This window comes from Geotrypetes seraphini, chromosome 9 (genome assembly GCF_902459505.1).
Source record: "Geotrypetes seraphini chromosome 9, aGeoSer1.1, whole genome shotgun sequence".
Taxonomy (NCBI): domain Eukaryota; kingdom Metazoa; phylum Chordata; class Amphibia; order Gymnophiona; family Dermophiidae; genus Geotrypetes; species Geotrypetes seraphini.
Window position 1 is genome coordinate 60,087,155 of NC_047092.1, and position 16,874 is coordinate 60,104,028.

General features: G+C 40.3%; 1 protein-coding gene across 11 annotated transcripts in view; it reads left to right on the forward strand.

Moving 5' to 3' along the window:
- Positions 1-16,874, forward strand: part of NRCAM (neuronal cell adhesion molecule) — a 391,220-nt gene that overhangs the window by 120,992 nt on the left and 253,354 nt on the right. For 10 of the 11 annotated variants that reach the window (XR_004540624.1, XM_033958216.1, XM_033958225.1 and 7 more), the window contains exon 3: positions 134-275. The exons of the other annotated variant lie outside the window; for it this stretch is intronic. The gene's annotated coding sequence lies outside the window, so the exon portion shown is untranslated. The remainder of the gene's footprint in view (positions 1-133; positions 276-16,874) is intronic. 11 annotated transcript variants of the gene reach the window in all.

Here is a 16,874-nt window from a genome sequence, read left to right on the forward strand (position 1 = left end):
AACAAAAATTTTTTTTTCATGTAACAAAAACATATTTGGTAATCCAATAAATATGATCAGATGCATCCTTGATCTGTTTTTGCACCGATTCTGTAGTGAAGTTACCTTATCTTTATCTCCATTTCTTCTACAGAGGCAGTAGCACACTGTGGAACAAATGAACTTGGCTTATGTGAATATCAAGTGGAAAAAAAGTACAGGAGGAACTTATAAATAGAAAATCTTACTTTTTAAAATAGGTAACAAACGAGTGGCAGCCTAACAAACAGCATGAGGTAATAAAAGCTTATCCAGCTAAATTGACAGTTTTATATTTTAAGCTTTTAAAAAATGAAAACTGTTTTTTTCCAAACCTTGTTAGTTTCTATGAAAGACAGCTGCATATGTTATCTGACTTCATCTGCTGCATTCTCCTCCAGTGTGCAGAAGTTGTAATTTTAAAAGGTCAGCTCCCATAGCAACTATAATAAAAGACTATCGATCATCTGTCATTCTGTTCCTACACAGTTGTAAAACAGAAAATATTTGCCTTGTAAAATCCATTGTGGATCAACTTAAATATTTGTTAAAATCACGGCTAGTTCAGCCTGTATCAGAAGGTAATGAATCTGTAGGTTCAAAATCATAGCAAAAATGTAGGCTCCACATCTTCAATGTTGGACCTCTGTAGGATGAAGAAGCTTTGTGATTTATTTTCTGATTCCTTGTAGAGACTGGCCTTAACTGTGCATAAAGGTTTGCAATATACTGTATACTAGGCCATTCTCTTTTCTACTTTCATCATTTTTCTGCTCACCAAAGAGTTAAGATTGCTTTAAATTCTCTTCCTCCTTGAATTTAAAGACTCTGAACATTTCTGGATGCGAGCCATCTTTTTTTTTATCTCGAAGACGAATACTACTTTTGGAACTGGAAAACAGAGACAGCATTTCTTTTTAGGAAGACAGTTTTATGTTTTTCATTACTTGTTCTTGGGTTTTTTTATTCAGTTTTTATAAAACTGAAGTAGTATTTCCCTTACATAAACCATAATAAGAAAACAGTGAAAAGAACACAAACACATCAGCTATCTGCAGACTTACAAAGATTGCTTCTTTGATTTTCAATGATTGTATCTATTTATTCTGCTTATTCAGAAGGTTTGCTAATAAGAATGAAAGTGTAATGAGTTTTATGCTTTGGAAGGTGGATAAGGGATTTAGAGAAAGTTAGTATTTCTTGCAAATAAATGCTTAGACTTGTATTTTTTATTTTACAGAAAAAACCATTCCAGTCTGCCCAACAAGGTAGCCAGAGCCACGCCTGCCACCTGTGCAGGCTCAAGTCACACATGCTTAAATGCTGGTTGTCAAGTCTCCACTATGCCATTTAGGCGGCCAAATATGATGGAGATGATGTGTAGTCATAACCAAGATGTCTTCCCCTCCTCCCTTAGCTGCAGAGCACCATCACTTGTAGCATGTGACAAAAAAATAATCTAAAACACTATAGTTCCCAAAACTTCACCTGTCATTTGCTATATGTGGGATACAGACCTTAGATGTCTGTCTGGCATTGGCCTCTGTTTTCCACAATGCTGGATATATGAATCTTCTTTCAGTCAGTTGCCATTTTCTGGACACTGACCATACAACTGTGTCTGCCATCGGCCTTGGCTCCCTCAGTGCTTGAGTTGCTGAATCTTTTTTCATTGTTTTGCTATATGCGAGACACAGAACATAGTCTGTCCAGCCCTGGCCTGACAGACCGGCCCTGGCCTCAGTTCCCACTACTCTTGCCTAAGATAACACCTCAACAGCCTTATTGGATTTGATTATGTATAGGACGCTAAAAGCTAAGTTACTCAGCATTTCATATTCTGCTCTCTTCACTGGTTTTCAGCATTATATCTGCTTAATTTCTCTTCTCCTCCCTGTTTCTTACTAAAAAAAATATAAAAAAGCACAAAAAAATAAATCCTTCTCTTTCCTCTGTTAAATCTTATTTCCTCTTCCTGCATTTTTGTTTAAAATACTGTGTTTTAGGTGGTATAGAGCCTATATTTCTGGTGCCTGTGGCTCAGGGTGACTAAAGTAGGGAAAATCCTGTTATAAATCCTGTGTTTTAGGGTAGCACTGATAGAACCTGTATTTTTGTTTAAAATACTGTGTTTTAGGTGGTATAGAGCCTATATTTCTGGTCACTTCACAACCAATCAAGTCACTTCACAACCAATCAAGATGACCTTTATTCTATGCAATCACTGTGGTGCTTTAATTCCAAGACATACTATTTGGAGGCTTAAGGCTTGCCCCATCTGTCTTCAACTTAAACAGGAATTGAATACAATTAAAGCAGCTTCCATCACTCCACAAAATCATACCAACTTACCACCTCTACCTCAAAGAATAAAACAGCCCAGGAATAAATGGGTCACAGTAGGCTCAGGAAGACTGCGATATGTAACACAGAAACATCCACCTTCACTAATATTACCTCTACAGAATTCCTTCGCTCCACTAGTGCACTGCGATACTCAGGAAAATAGAAGGGAGGTGGGACTGGAACCAATGAAGGAAACTCAAGAGAACAAGAGCACCCTAAGTACAAATAAAAAAGCCAAAAACAGAAAACTATTACTGTTGGGGGATTCCATCATCAGAGGCATTAACCTTAGAACACAGGGCGAGGAGACCAAAATAGTGAAATGTCTTCCAGGATCCTCAGCTACCAGGAGTTCCAGGCAAATACTGACTATAATTAAGGAAGAAACTAAGGATTTTAACACTGATGTTGTTATCCATCTGGGAACAAATGACCTGGCCAACAACTCCACACTTGCAGCACAGAAAGCTTTTCGGGAGCTTGGTGAGGGCGTGAAACCTTTTGTAAAGACTTTAGCTTTTTCTGAAATACTGCCTGCATATGGAAAAGGAGAGCAAAGAGTGAAAAACACAGAGGACTTTAATAGATGGCTCAGAGCCTGGTGTCATCAAGAAGGCTTCAGGTACATAGGAGGATGGGGAAATACATGGAAGGACAAGAAGCTACATTGCACTGATGGGCTACATATTACTACAGCAGGAAAAAGAAACCTTGCAGAGAAATAGCTAAGAAGAAAAAAAAAAAATTTAAATTGAATCAGGTTGGGCAGACTGGATGGACCATTCGGGTCTTTATCTGCCGTCATCTACTATGTTACTATGTTACGCCTACATTAGTTGCTGCTAGGCACCTAATCAAGGATGCTTAGTGATGCCTAACTTTGGAACCCACATGCAACTTATTTTTTTAACTGGCGTGGTAATTGATCGCACCGGTTTTCAGTCAATGAAAAAAAAAATTTTAACGAACAATTAAGAGTGAACTCTTAGGATGCCTAGTGATGCCTAAGTTGAGGCACCCTCTGACACCTAACAATGTCTGTCTGAACAGTAGGCATGGTTATGGGTGAAGAATAGTCGTGGTTGGCAAGCATCACTAGTTGGCCAAGTTAAATGCTGGTAATTTAAGCCAAGTAAAACCTGGCTTACTATACTGGCGCCTACCTCTGGAATACCTAGAGACACCTAAGCATTCCTAGGCACCACTAGGCAAGATTCTGTAAGCAGCATCTAGTGGTTGATTCACAACTGTACCGAGGCACTTCTAGGTGCTGTTTACAGAATCTGATCCATTGTGTTTCCAACATCTTTCTATTTAGATATCCCCTGTGTCTATCTTACGCATTTTTGAACTCACTCACTGTTTTTGACTCTATCACTTCTCCTTAAAGGGCATTCCAGGCTAAAGAAAGTATTTGCATTCTCAAAGGCACTACCACTTTTTGTTGCTTGAAACTACTTAGGCTATGCGTATTTCTTATTGAGGGGCAGTTGCAAAGCTATGATAAAATAATGCATTTTACTGCAGCAGTATTTATCACAGGAGTTATTAACCTGCAGTACATGGTATCTCAAGTTGATGACTTGCTGCTGTAAATACCTTGTTGCATTGATGCAGCCAGGAACACATGATGTTCCTGGCTGTAGTAAAGAAAATAGTGGGCCTCAAATCAAGACTGCTATCTCTTTAAAGGAATTGGTACTAGTGGGATACGGTATCCGCTCATCCCCCTGATGCCCTCCACACCAGATCTCCCCATTCTTCAATCTTACCCAACTCTTTACTTTCTTCCTGAATCCCTTGACACGCAAAGTTCCATCTCCCTGACACCCAAAGACCTACCCAACTCTTCATCCTCCTGACACCTAGCTGAAGTTTTTCTTGTAGCTAGTATGTGTATGGTGGGGAGGGGGAGGTGCAAATTTCTAGTTTCTCTTACCCTGTCAGATGCTGGATTCAATATTAGTGGTACATTTGCTATACTACAGATAGGGATCAAGCTGCCAACTAAGGGCACACTTAATTATTTGGCAACTTTATCCATAGTAATTACCAGAAGCTGCTATCCTAGGCAACCATCTAATCTACTTAATGGCTAAGTCAACCCTGAAAGTCCAGTAGTAGGGAGGTATAAAGAGAGAAAATGTGTATTTCTTTAGTTTGTTAATCCTTTCCCCCAATTTCTGAACATTTTTTTTTGTTTCATACATTTGTTTTAATAAAGGAGAAGGAAGGAATTCCAGTATCTATTTTGATAAGCTCCCCCAGAGATAAGACACATTCCTCTCTTTCAGGAGATGCTTAAAGATATTTCTGATTAAGTTTTTGAAAGATCTTTTCTTCTGTTTATGTATTCTCTGATTTATTGGGGGGGGGGGGTGTCAGCTGTTTGTGGAAGCTACAGTATGTTTACTTTATGTGATAGACTTTTCTTTTTATATAAGCGGTTTACACAATGTATCTGTCTATCCCCCCCTCCCCCGTTTTTTTTACAAAACCGTAATGCGGTTTTTAGTGCCGGCCGCGGTGGTAACAGTTCCAAAGCTCATAGTAATTCTATGAGCATTGGGAGGTATATGAGGGATGCAAATAATATTGTACAAAATCTATAAGTACTGATAACAGATGAATTTCACCTAGAACAGTATTCACACTTTGAAATTTATTGAAGTAGGATAGTCAAATTCTGTTAAAAAAGTCTCAAAATAGGAGGAAAAAGACCTCAGAGACCAAAGACAGGAAATAGTGTTGACTATACCGGTCCATATGCCTGGGTCAAAATCTCATTCAGAGGTCTAAAAAACTCTTTAATTCAATAATTTTTTAATTTTTGTTTTGTTTACTCTTATTTTTGTAATTTTATAAACATGTACTTATCTTTCTTAAGGCCCAACAGTCCATTTAACCATATTAAGGCTTCTTCAGGGGTTCCATTATGTAAAGTACAAAAATTTCAAATGCTGCGGCAGGGGACAAAATAGTAATAATATTGAGTTTTGAAAGGCATTGGCGTAAAATGTTTTGATCAACTAAGTTAAAAGCAGTAATTTGTCTTTGTTCTGATCCTTGCTGTAAGTTGGGTCCATTAAAAATAGTAAGTGAAGGATTACATGTTTCAACCCATTGGCATGAATTTGCAGGGAAATCTGCAGTAACCTATCAGATCTAGAGAGTAATTCTGTAGGAGGAAGATAAGGCATCAAATAATGAATAAAACATAAGGGAACATCACCCATTAACATCCTAAAAATCATGTAAAGCTCTTTAACTTTATATGCCAGTAAACCAGCAACCAATGCAAAGCTGAAAGGCTAGGGCTTAATATGTTTGAAAGGCATTAAAACCTGTAAGTAAGCAAACAGTTGAACGTTGAACAGATTAAAGAACTTTAAACATGGAGACAGGCATACCAAATGACATAGTAACATAGTAACATAGTAGATGACGGTAGATAAAGACCCGAATGGTCCATCCAGTCTGCCCAACCTGATTCAATTTAAATTTTTTAATTTTTTCTTCTTAGCTATTTCTGGGCAAAAATCCAAAGCTTTACCCGATACTGTGCTTGGGTTCCAACTGCCGAAATCTCTGTTAAGACTTACTCCAGCCCATCTACACCTTCCCAGCCATTGAAGCCCTCCCCAGCCCATCCTCCACCAAACGGCCATATACAGACACAGACCGTGCAAGTCTGCCCAGTACTGGCCTTAGTTCAATATTTAATATTATTTTCTGATTCTAAATCCTCTGTGTTCATCCCACGCTTCTTTGAACTCAGTCACAGTTTTACTCTCCACCACCTCTCTCAGGAGCACATTCCAGGCATCCACTACCCTCTCCATAAAGTAGAATTTCCTAACCTTGCCCCTGAATCTACCACCCCTCAACCTCAAATTATGTCCTCTTGTTTTACCATTTTCCTTTCTCTGGAAAAGATTTTGTTCTACGTTAATACTCTTCAAGTATTTGAACGTCTGAATCATATCTCCCCTGTCTCTCCTTTCCTCTAGGGTATACATATTCAAGGCTTCCAGTCTCTCCTCATACGTCTTCTGGCGCAAGCCTCCTATTATTTTCGTCGCCCTCCTCTGGACCGCCTCAAGTCTTCTTACGTCCTTCGCCAGATATGGTCTCCAAAACTGAACACAATACTCCAAGTGGGGCCTTACCAATGACCTGTACAGGGGCATCAACACCTTCTTCCTTCTACTGACTACACCTCTCTTTATACAGCCCAGCATCCTTCTGGCAGCAGCTACTGCTTTGTCATACTGTTTTTTTCGCCTTTAGATCTTCGGACACTATCACCCCAAGGTCCCTCTCCCCGTCCGTGCATATCAGCTTCTCTCCTCCCAGCATATACGGTTCCTTCCTATTATTAATCCCCAAATGCATTAATTTAAGTAAGAAACAGGGAGGAGAAGAGAAATTAAGCAGATATAATGCTGAAAACCAGTGAAAAGAGCAGAATATGAAATGCTGAGCAACTTAGCTTTTTGAAGTTCACAGGGCAGCCTTGTTCACAGCACTGTGATAAAGAATTACAATCTGCACTGTTTGATAGTCAAATAGTTTTCAATTTCCTACATAATTGTAAGCAAAAATAAGAAGTAGAAATTTAAATTATGGACATATTGGGCTCCTTTTACTAAGGTGCGCTAGCGTTTTTAGTGCATGCTGAAGATTAGCACTCGCTAATCCCGTGCTACATGAAAAATACGCAAGCTCTATAGAGGCATTAGCGTGTAGCGTGCACTAAAATCTCTAGCGCACCTTCGTAAAAGGAGCCCATGGTTTTATTGAAAGTGTCTAATCCCAAAGTACCCTATATTCTTAATTTTAGTACAGATCAGTATTGAGACCATGTGTATTAATTTACTGAGGTGTGACACCGTGCTATTGCAACTGTGGGAAGCTTAATATCTAAAAGCAGTCTTCTCTATTGTTGTAATGTCCTTGATATTCAAAGTGCCTAGCAGTACAAAAACTGGAAAGTATACTGGCCAAAAAGTGTGGTTTATGTTGTGGTTTGACTTAATTAAATTGAGGGTATCGAGGAGTGGCCTAGAGGCAGAGCTGCTGCCTCTGTAGATTATGGGATTGATTCCCAGTGCTGCTCCTTGTGACCCTGGGCAAGTCACTTAGGGCTAGATTCACTAAACTCACCGATCCAGTAACGATCGTCGCTAAACCGGTTTGACTGGTATTGTGATCGTTCGTGTTCCCCGACCCAATTCACAAAACTGTTATGTTCTCCGAGCACTCACCCAATCTCCAATCCGAGCATGCTAATGAAGGGAAATGCCATGCAAAAGTAAGTAGTGATTGAATCACAAAGCAGAAGAATTTACAAGAAGTTACAATCCCGCATAAAACAACTAAAAAAATATGCCAAGATATTCCTATGTTATGGTATCATGGGTGCATTGCGAGCACATGTGTTTAAAGCGCGTGTTTTAAAGCGTGTTGAAGTTCTGTTCGATATATGCCTGTAGTCTGTGTACACAAAAAATATAAAGCACAACTAGCAAACTTCATCCACCCTTTCCTTATGTGTTCAATGGTTGCATGTTTATGATGTCATGGGGTCACATTGTCTGCTTCGCACTTCACAGCCCAAGAAGCCACTGAGCTTCATGATTGCTATACTGTATAAAACTGCATGTGGTACCAGCGTTTGTTAACCGTGTGTGTTGCATTAACTTTTGCCTGCACATGACGCGCGATTCCCAAGTCAACAGAAATCTCTCTTCTAGTATTCCTTATATTGCATTTTTTACGACAACAATGCCTTGCGACCATCGCATTTGACGCCTGCCAATGACATGTGAATAAACCACGCCCACTAACTGCATAGTAAAGGGTGAAGAACAAGCACATGTGTACATTGCATCAAGAACCAACAAGAATGCTCTGCACATGCATTTCGATTGCTCTTACAGCAGACCTTAGGAAATTGCAAGACTAGACGTCCAAATGGCAAATGAAATTTAATGTGGACAAATGCAAAGTGATGCACATTGGGAAGAATAACCTGAATCACAGTTACCAGATGCTAGGGTCCACCTTGGGGATTAGCACCCAAGAAAAGGATCTGTGTATCACCGTAGACCAGGGATAGGCAATTCTGGTCCTCGAGAGCCGGAACCAGGTCAGGTTTTCAGGACATCACAATGACTATGTATGAAATGGATTTGCATGCACTGCCTCCTTGAGATGCAAATCTATCTCATGTATATTTATTGTGGATATCCTGAAAACCTGACCTGGCTCTGGCTCTCGAGGACCGGAATTGCCTACCCTTGCCGAAGACAATGCGATGAAACCTTCTGCCCAATGTGTGGTGGCGTCCAAAAAAGCAAACAGGATGCTAGGAATTATTAAAAAGGGATGGTTAACAAGACTAAGAATGCTATAATGCCCCTGTATCACTCCATGGTGCGATACAGGAGTATTGCGTTCAATTCTGGTCTCCTTATCTCAAGAAAGGTATAGTGGCGCTAGAAAAGGTTCAAAGAAGAGCGACCAAGATGGTAAAGGAGATAGAACTCCTCTCGTATGAGGAAAGACTAAAATGGTTAGGGCTCTTCAGCTTGGAAAAGAGATGGCTGAGGGGAGATATGATTGAAGTCTACAAAATCCTGAGTGGAATAGAACAGTACAAGTGGATTGATTTTTCACTCCTTCAAAAATTACAAAGACTAGGGAACACTTGATGAAGTTTCAGAGAAATACTTTTAAAATCAATTGAAGGAATTTTTTTTTTCCCTCAGAGAATAGTTAAGCTCTGGAATACGTTGTCAGAGGATGTGGTACGAGCAGATAGCGTAGCTGGTTTTAAGAAAGGTTTGCATAAGTTCCTGGAGAAAGACAAGGGGGAAACCACTGCTTGCCCTGTATCGGTAACATGGAATATTGCTACTTCTTGGGTTTTGACCATGTACTAGTGGCCTGGATTGGCCACCGTGAGAACGGGCTACTGGGCTTGATGGACCATTGGTCTGACCCAGCAAGGCTATTCTTATGTTCTTATTATCCATTGGATCGCTGTAGGGCATGCGCCTGATCAGATCATTTGCATGTAAACTCGGTTGTGTTTCGGTCGCTCGGCAAAAATCAGCCAGAGAATCGTCCGACAACGATCCTTTCAGTAAGTTTAGTGAATTAGGCCCTTAATCCTCTATTGCCCCGGTACAAAATAAGTACCTGTATATATGTAAACTGCTTTGAATGTGTAACCACAAAAACGCAGTATACAAGTCCTTTTCCCATAAAGAAAAAACAACAACAACAACAACCCCCCCCAAAAAAAACAAACAAACAAACCTGATGCACTTTAAGAGTACTTAAGAGAACTGATGTTCTGTAACTTACTAGGAAGTAGGGATGTGTATCCATTAGCATGCATTTGGTCCATTAGGACACTTATAAAATATTAATGCTAATAAAATGATTTAGGTTCTGATTTTCAAAGCACTTAGATTTACAAAATACCATAGTAACTTTGTAAGTCTATGTGGCACATTAACATGCGTGTAATTAATTTGCATATATTACAAATTTCTAATACATTTAAAAAAGTTATTAAATTGAAGATTTTAAATGAAGTAGAATAAAACACTAGAATATAAGGGAACAAATATTCAATGAATAGAATATTCCTTCATGCAAATTCCTTCTAGGAAGTGCCATTGCTGAAGCAAAATGGTGAAATTCCTCCCACCTTTCTCCTCTTTATCTTCTTTTCTCATATACACATAGATTGCTTTTGGCTCAATACTTTTAGATGATTAGTCAAATTAAAGTGGTCCCTCTTTTCAGTTTAAATACCAATTAAACTGCCTTGCTGCTTAAGTGGCTCTTTAATTATCCCTCCCTCCAACCATGCTTAACTAGCTGTGAAAAGACATCCAGGGGGGAGCTGTAAGTTATTTTTCAGATGTACTGTATACATATCTGTCTTATGATAACATGAAAAAAAATCTCATCCACTGCAAGGATGTGTTTTATCATATGAACCCCATAAGTTACTTTCATTAATTAATTAAATTCATTTTCTATCTCATTCTCATATACTTTTGCTCAGTAAAAAGTTCCTTAATTAACCACTGCTTTGCATTTACTTTATATCTCCCCTATCTTCATCTTGTTTATTTATTTGCTTAGGGGCCCTTTTACTAAAGTGCAGTAGGTTTTGCAGTTACCACACATTTACCCTCCTTTAGGCACCTACCGGAAAATTAGTTTTTTAATAGTTTTTAATTTGATTTATAATGGCATTTTCAATTAATGATGCCAATTAAAAAAATTAAGATAGGCACCTAGATCGGCAAGGCATGCCGATCTAGTCACCTAACTTCTGGCACTGTTTATAGAACCAGGTACATAGAAAGAAAGAACAAAGCTGATGGGATAGACAGTTGGCAGGCTACACTGATTTCAAATTACATTTGAATAAGGTATATGTAACTGGTCTTAGTTATAATTTGTGTGGTCAACTAGTCCAGATGGGGAGTCACCAAATATATTAAAGGCGTGGGAAACAAGCCAGCCTTTCACCTAGAGAATGACATGGTGAAAAAATATATCGTTAGATTAGGCAATAGTATGATTCTCTTCTAAGGTTATTTTCCAATATTCAAAAAACACGAGCAACCTTAGGTATTTTCAGTTCAATCCCGCTTTAAGACCTCAGCGGTGCAGCCTGCATAGGGATTTCATTCACAGTTTCACCAAGGTCTTCATCGGTCTATTTTTTATAAATATTTATTACGAATTATTTATCTATAACTCTATATTTATTGGTTTTTAATATTCATCTCTTTTATGAAGCATAGCAGGGGAAGCTAAAGAAGCACAGCCTGGGCTTTGCGGTCCCCAGTTATGTGTAATACCAGCTCTAATAGGATACATATTTCAAATCTGAACTATTCTAATCACAAAATATAAAATAAATTTCTTTTTTCTACCTTTTGTTGTCTGGTAATTTTATTCTTCAAATCACATTGGTCTCTGGTTTTGGGTTTGGGTTCCTTCTGTCTTCATTGTGGTATGGCTGGCTCCTGAAGGTAAAATGGGCACAAAAGGAGCTGGGGAGGAGATACTGAGTCTGACACGGGCGCAGTTTTTTTAACCATAGGAGCAAAACTTTTCACTGTTCCCACGGGGCGGTAAAAGGTCTTGTCCCCATTCCTGCAGTAAACTAGTTGCAAATATCTCATTTCCTGCATATTTACTGCGGTGACCACGGAATCCGCTCCCCCCCCTCCCCAAGATTACCAGCAGGAGGAATGCCCAGTCCCTCCTACTGGAATCCCCCCCCAAGCCCACCTGGATTCCTCCCCCCCGGAACCTTTTTCTTGTAGGCCGGCCTGAGGGATTCTTACTCCCTCCAGCAGGCAGGTCCACCTCTATAGAATGGCGGGCCTTCCCCTTCCCTGTGCAGATCTAAGGACCTGATTGACCCATCCCCATTGGCCCATAGGAGGGGCCTTAGGCATCTGGGCCAACCAGAATCTTAGGCCTCCCTCCCAGTGCATTCGAGGATGCACTGGGAGTGGCCCAAGACTCCAGTTGGCTTAGGCTACTACCATGGAGGGCATATGGGTTGGCCTTAGACCCCTCTAGGATGCACTGGGAAGGGGAAGGCCCACCATTCTGTGGAGGGAGTAAGCATCCCTCTGGCCATCCTACAAGAAAAAGGTATTGGGGGGAATCCAGGTGGGCTTGGGGGGTATTAAGGTGGGGGGTATTCAGAGGGGTTCTGGCAGGAGAGAATGGGCATCCATCCTGCCAGTGATCTTCGGGGCGGGTGGGGGGTGGGTCCGGCAGGAGGAACTGGGCATCCCTTCTGTTGGTGATCTATGGGGATGGTGGCAGGAGGAATTGGGTGCTGCTCCTGCCACAGACATTTGGGAGGGGGAGCTTCTGGGGTTCCAGCAGGAGGGACTGGGCATCCCTCCTGCCGTCTAGCTTTGCGGCGGGACAGGTTCCCTACTGCAGCCACTAAGCCAATCACGGCAGGAAGATTCCCTTGCTATGATCAGTTCTTAAATGCAACAGATAATTGTTATTACACTGTAGATTCCCATTAACAGATTTGAAGGTAGTGTCTTAATTGTATCTACAGTATATGTATGTAATATTAGATCAGGAAAACAAACTGTATAACATGCTACACCAGATTCTAATTTTTTCATTGGTTTATGATAATACTTCCTAACAAAGCTTTGAAACAGTGCTCTTTGTTCAATGCCCATTGATTATCAGTATTTAAAATATCTTTCTAAATATTATTCTAATTTTTAATGAATGCACTTTTTGTAATAGGTTTTCTAAAAGTAAGCCAATATCTATAGTTAGGCTTTGTAATGTTATTTGTCTAGCACAGAGAAACCTATTGTACAGTAGCTAGATGTCTTTTTGTATTTGACACGGTCTCATAGTTCTGCAGACCATTCCTGCTTCACTGGATGGCTGATGATTTTTAGCAGTTTGTCAAGTGTTGGGAAGCTGCTGAAAGAATGCATAATGAGAATCTACAGTGTGGGAGAGACTAAACAGTGAACAGATTCAAATATTGACACTAGCTTCTGCAATGAAACATTTCATGCAGTTTTATTGTCTTTTAAGTTTTATCATTCAGGGGTAGGATTATAAGTCTTTCTGCAGGCAATGCAGTGCTTTGCACACACAAAAAAAGCAATAATAAAATTGTCCAGCTTCTCCATTAATACCGTATATACTTGAATATAAACTGAGATAACATCCCCCCCTCTTTTAGGGGAAAAATATTAACTCAAATATAAACTGAGGGTTTGTATTCAAGTGCCGCCCAGCTGTACACCCACCTTGCCCCTCCCAATCCTAGCATTAGCCTCTCCTTGGGTCCACTTTAAATCCTGGTGGTCCAGTGGTGTGGTAAGCCAAAACAGGATGGGAGCGATCCTTCCCTCCCCTGAGGTGAGGTATTGGGTCTGTCCTGGCTGTCAACTAGCTGTAGAATCACCATGCGTCCCTTCCCTCCCTTCCTCAAGTAGAATCAAAGTGTTCCCCCTTCCTCCCTCCCTGCTGTAGAATTACCACATGCCCACTCACTCCTTCCCTCCCCTCTCACCCTCCCTGCCCACATGCTAACCAATTAGGCCTAGTTTCACTTAAGATAGTGGAGTCAATCACTGTTGGCTGATTCCTGGCCAATTTTAAAACAGCGATTGATTCACTATCAAGTTTACATGCAAACTCCGACTCAAAACCAATTGAATTGGGGCAGAGCCCTGACAGCAGTGACAGGAGAAGCACCCTCCTGTCGCTACTGTCAAGCAGATATTTTGATATTTAATTGGGCAGATAATTAAAAAAGCCCCCCACCCTCTCCCAACATGTGCCCTTTCTCCCCTCCCTCCCAGAACTCAACCCAAAATGTGCCTCCCCTCCCGCCGATGCCCGACACTGCTTTAAAATTATGGCAGGAGGGTTCCCACTTCCGCCCAAAAAAAAAACAAATGGCAGGAGGGATGCCGACTTCCTTCTGCCATCCAAGGGATGCCCCCTCCCTATCCCCCGTCCCCTCCCCACTCCCTCTCCCTGTACCTATAATGGAGCAGGAGGGGTGCTCAGTCCCTCCTGCTCCAATGCCTCCTGCAATGCTTCTGAGGCCTTAGGCCCTGCCCCAGTGCATCATGTCAGCCGCATGCTCATGGCTTTGTAAAGAGAAATGAGTGCAGCTGGAAGGAGGAGGAGATAAGCACTCGTGAAAGGGAGGCACGAACTTGGGACACAGAATAGAGGGAGAGAGGGGTGCATTGGAACACTGAAGGAAGAAGCAGGACCCCCTGTTCGTAAGTACGAGTCTAACATAAGTCAGATGTTCCTAATCCGATAAACTCGTGCCCGATAAACCAATGGAAAACAATCTATTAAGCAGCACTTGATGATGAATGATATCAAAGGCAGCTAAGATATCCAAGTTAACTAGGAGAAAACAGTCACCTTAACTAAAACCTAGATGGATAAATTCCAAGACAAGAATTTCAAAACCTGTCCTGGAGAACCCCACGACGAGTTAGGTTTTCAGGAAATCCATAATATGGATGATAGAAACTTGATTGTATTTTAAACCCAGTGTATGCAAATTTATTTCATGCATATTGGTTATAGATTTTCTGACTGAGTTTCCAGAGACCAAAGTGGTAGCGGCAGCCTCCAAACCTCGCCAGCAGAATCCCTCCTCTACCTGAAACCTGGCTGTTAGCAACGTTTTTCTTGGGTTGCTGACACACCGGCCATTCCCCTGTACATGAGGTTTCAAGGTTTTATTAAAATTTGATTTAATCGCTTATCTAATTTCTAAGCGAGTTTACAATATATATAAAAAAAGAGCATAAACATAATAAAAATGCCATTAACAATACCATTAATACTTACAAAAAGAAAGCAATTACAAAGAAACATCAACTAATAATTGACATTAAAAAGGGATAAATGAGACAGACAGACGGGAGACAAAAAGAAATAGAGTTAGAAATACAATTTGGATAGGAACGAAAGACAAATGAGGAAAAAAAAAACAAAAGGAAAGGGCTCGTTGGTGCTTATTTCCTTAAGGGAGTTAAAAAGGATACTGTAAAATTTAAATCAAATGTTAAAAGCTTCTTTAAATAAATGACTCTTGAGTATGCTTTTGAAACATTCGAGATTAGCTTCTTCTCTAACAAGAGCTAGTAGGGTATTCTCAAGTTGAGGGGCTACAACTGAGAAAATGTCATGTCTTTTGGTTCCTATTATATGAAGGGAGGGGACCGTCAGCAATTTACGATTAGATGATCTAAGACTGCATGAGTGTGAGTGAGGCCTGCCTCTCCATTCATACATAAAAACTGAGCATGCACATGGAGAATGATCTGTGTATCAGCAACCTTGCAAAAGTGCTGCTAACTGCCAGGACATCCTAGCTTTGCACAGAGTAGTACTTCCGCTGGGGGGAGGGGAGGTGCTTGGGGACTCCCACCAGCCAAGGCAGCAGACTATATATCAATTGTAGTGGGGCCTAAACCCAAACTTTAAGGCCCTTGCTCCCAATGCCCCCTATGGCTATGCCACTGGTTCCTCTTCTTCCATCTTCTGCACTGCACCCAGCCTGTTCTCTTTGTCCCTCTATCCTTCCTTTCTCTTGTTTATTCCTATCCCCTTTCCCCTGTTGTATTTAGAAAGCAAATCTGCAAGTGTGTAAAAGAGAGACGGTTACTCTCCTGCACTTACTGCCATGACACCCTCATACCAATAGCACTGAGGGATAGGAATCATTGCTGAGATGTCCGAGGTTTGAGAAGAAGCTTCTTTATTTCCTGTATAAAGTAACAAACCTTAAAATTATACTGGTTTGTCACTTTCTGATTACCTATTCTTATCTCCCTGTTTCTTCTGTCACTCCTCCCTACCCCCACCTTGAGACTGTGATTGGAATGTCTTTCATATTTCATCATATACAGTTTTGAGTTTGTTGCAGACCTGAAGAGGAAGGCTGTTTCTTTAAAAGCTTGTCAAGAAATTTATTGTTGGGCCAATAAAAAGGTATCACCTTATTTTCCTTTCTTTTGTTTAATTTCTATTTATTTCTTTTTCTGTAGTAATGTTAGAACACTTACCTCATTGTTTTTCTTGTCTTTTTACATTTTGTGTAATTTCTACATCCAGCCAAATTAGTTCCCCTGCAGCCCCAATGATTTCTTCACTCTACCCCAGTAATTAACCTGTCTGTTCATTTTCATTAGTTACTTTCTACTAGTGGTTAATTTCTCACCTGCACCCCTTCTCTCTAGTGTCAGTGATTGTGTCCCCATGGTTATTTATTTGTCTCTTGTCCTCTCTCTCCAGTGTAAATTTTTCTACCACTCTCCAAATGATTAAAAATCTGTCTCCCCCACCATAATAATTAGATTCTGTCTTTCCAGATGATTTTTTCCTCACCAACCAATGATTTATTTTTTTCCCCTGGTCAGTGATTTATTTATCTCCCTTTCTATTATGCACATGCCTACTTGTTAATTCCTTTTCTTACTGTTTATTTTTTACTTTGTGCAGTTGATCAAGGTCTTTCCCTTCTCACAAGTAGTTAATTTCTCTCTCTTTTGCATGAGTTTTTTCTACTCTGCATTTGATTCTCCCTTTGTATATTTCTGTTCTTTGCAATGAACCATTTTTTTCTCCTTTTGTGAATAACTTCTGGTCCACTCTCCCTCCCCCCATCCTGGTATGCAGTGGTTTAATTTTTCTGTGTCCACAGATTACTTTTTTTTTCCCCCTCTCCTATCGAACTGAAATTTCCTCTCTGAACCTTCACCTACTGGTAATTACTTTCTCTACTGCGTCTTGTATTTCTCATCTTAACTAAGGTATATCTTATTATCCTTACCATCCCAGCAGTTCTTTATTTTCTTAGCATCACACTGGATTTCAAAGTCTTTGTTTCCATAGAATCTTTCTTTTTCAACAAGGCCTGAGCAAGTAAT